Below are 3,015 nucleotides of genomic sequence, written 5' to 3' on the forward strand. Positions count from 1 at the left end.
TAAACCTGAAGTGAAGCATCGGAATCTATAACTAGTGTCACAGGAAAGGTTCAAAACAAAGAGGGTAGGAAGAGTCACTCTTCTTGTACTTAAGTCGGCATTGTGCCTTTTGTATTTAATTCCGAAGCAATTTCTGTGTTTCATCGTCAATAAGAAGGTCAGAGGGATACAGTAAACCTGAAGTGAAGCAACGGAATCTATAACTAGTGTCACAGGAATGGTTCAAAACATAGTCAGTAAGAAGAGTCAGTCTTCTTGTACTTAGGTCGGCTTTGTGCCTCTTTATTGAATTCCGATACAATTTCTGTGTTTCATCGTCAATAAGAAGATCAGAGGGATACAGTAAACCTGAAGTGAAGCATCCGAATCTATAACTAATGTCACAGGCATGGTTCAAAACATAGTCAGTAACAAGTGTCAGTCTTCTTGTACTTAAGTCGGCATTGTGCCTTTTGTATTTAATTCCGATGGAATTTCTGTGTTTCGTCGTCCATAAGAAGGTCAGAGGGATACAGTAAACCTGAAGTGAAGCATCGGAATCTATAACTAGTGTCACAGGAATGTTTCAAACCGTAGAAAGTAGGAAAAGTCAGTCTTCTTGTACTTAATTCGGCATTGTGCCTTTTGTATTTACTTCCGATACAATTTCTGTGTTTCATCGTCAATAAGAAGGTCAGAGGGATACAGTAAACCTGAAGTGATTCATCGGAATCTATAACTAGTGTCACACGAATGGTTCAAAACATAGACAGTAAGAAGAGTCAGTCTTCTTGTACTTAAGTCAGCATTGTGCCTTTTGTATTTAATTCAGATGCAATGTCTGTGTTTCATCGTCAATAAGAAGGTCAGAGGGATACAGTAAACCTGAAGTGAAGCAACGGAATCTATAACTAGTGTCACAGGAATGGTTCAAAACATAGTCTGTAAGAAGAGTCAGTCTACTTGTACTTAAGTCGTCATTGTGCCTTTTGTATTTAATTCCGATGCAATTTCTGTGTTTCATCGTCAATAAGAAAATCCAAGGGATACAGTGCACCTGAAGTGATGCATCGGAATCTATAACTAGTGTCACAGGAATGGTTCAAATCATAGACAGTAAGAAGAGTCAGTCTTCTTGTACTTAAGTCAGCATTGTGCCTTTTCCATTAAATTCCGATGCAATTTCTGTGTTTCATCGTCAATAAGAAGGTCAGAGGGATACAGTAATCCTGAAGTGAAGCATCGGAATCTATAACTAGTGTCACAGGAATGGTTCTAACCATAGAAAGAAGGAAAAGTCAGTCTTCTTGTACTTAATTCGGCATTGTGCCTTTTCTATCTAATTCCGATCCAATTTCTGTGTGTCATCGTCAATAAGAAGGTCAGAGGGATACAGTAAACCTGAAGTGAGGTATCGGAATCTATAACTAGTGTCACACGAATGGTTCAAAACATAGACAGTAAGAAGAGTCAGTCTTCTTGTTCTTAAGTCGGCATTGTGCCTTTTGTATTTAATTCCGATGCAATGTCTGTGTTTCATCGTCAATAAGAATGTCAGAGGGATACAGAAACCTGAAGTGAAGCATCGAAATCTGTAACTAGTGTCACAGGAATGGTTCAAAACAGAGACAGCAGGAAGAGTCAGCCATCTTGTACTTAAGTCGGCATTGTGCCTTTTCTATTTAATTCCGATGCACTTTCTGTGTTTCATCGTCAATAAGAAGAACCAAGGGATACAGTAAACCTGAAATGAAGCCTCGGTTTCTAAAACTAGTGTCACAGACATGGTTCAAAACATAGACAGTAGGAAGAGTCAGTCTTCTTGTACTTAAGTCGGCATTGTGCCTTTTGTATTTAATTCCGATGCACTTTTCTGTGTTTCATCGTCAATAAGAAGGTCCAAGGGATACAGTAAACCTGAAGTGAAACATCGGAATCTATAACTAGCGTCACAGGAATGGTTCAAAACATAGACAGTAAGAAGAGTATGTCTTCTTGTACTTAAGTCGGCATTGTGCCTTTTCTATTTAATTCCGTTAAAATTTCTGTGTTTCATCGTCAATAAGAAGGTCAGAGGGATACAGTAATCCTGAAGTGAAGCATCGGAATCTATAACTAGTGTCACAGGAATGGTTTAAATCATAGTCAGTAGAAAGAGTCAGTCTTCTTGTTCTTAAGTCGGCATTGTGCCTTTTCTATTTAATTCCGATGCAATTTTTGCGTTTCCTCGTCAATAAGAAGGTCAGAGGGACACAGTTAACCTCAAGCGAAGCATCGGAATCTATAACTAGTGTCACAGGAATGGTTACAAACATTGTCTGTTAGAAGAGTCAGTCTTCTTGTACTTAAGTCGGCATTGTGCCTTTTCTATTTAATTCGGATGCATTTTCTGTGTTTCATCGTCAATAAGAAGGTCAGAGGGATACAGTAAACCTGAAGTGAAGCATCGGAATCTATAACTAGTGTCACAGGAATGGTTCCAAACATTGTCAGTAAGAAGAGTCAGTCTTCTTGTACTTAAGTCGGCATGGTGCCTTTTCTATTTAATTCCGATGCAATTTCTGTGTTTCATCGTCAATAAGAAGATCCAAGGGATACAGTAAACATGAAGTGAAACATCGGAATCTATATCTAGTATCACAGGAATGGTTCAAAACATAGTGAGTAAGAAGAGTCAGTCTTCTTGTACTTAAGTCGGCATTGTGCCTTTTGTGTTTAATTCCGATGCAATTTCCGTGTTTCATCGTCAATAAGAACGTCAGAGGGATACATTAAACCTGAAGTGAAGCATCGGAATCTATATCTAGTGTCACAGGGATGGTTCAAAGCATGGACAGTAGGAAGAGTCAGTCTTCTTGTTCTTAAGTCGGCATTGTGCCTTTTGTATTTAATTCCGATGCAATGTCTGTGTTTCATCGTCAATAAGAATGTCAGAGGGATACAGAAACCTGAAGTGAAGCATCGAAATCTGTAACTAGTGTCACAGGAATGGTTCAAAACAGAGACAGCAGGAAGAGTCAGCCATCTTGTACTTAA

Source organism: Schistocerca piceifrons, unplaced genomic scaffold (assembly GCF_021461385.2).
Source record: "Schistocerca piceifrons isolate TAMUIC-IGC-003096 unplaced genomic scaffold, iqSchPice1.1 HiC_scaffold_1544, whole genome shotgun sequence".
NCBI classification, from domain to species: domain Eukaryota; kingdom Metazoa; phylum Arthropoda; class Insecta; order Orthoptera; family Acrididae; genus Schistocerca; species Schistocerca piceifrons.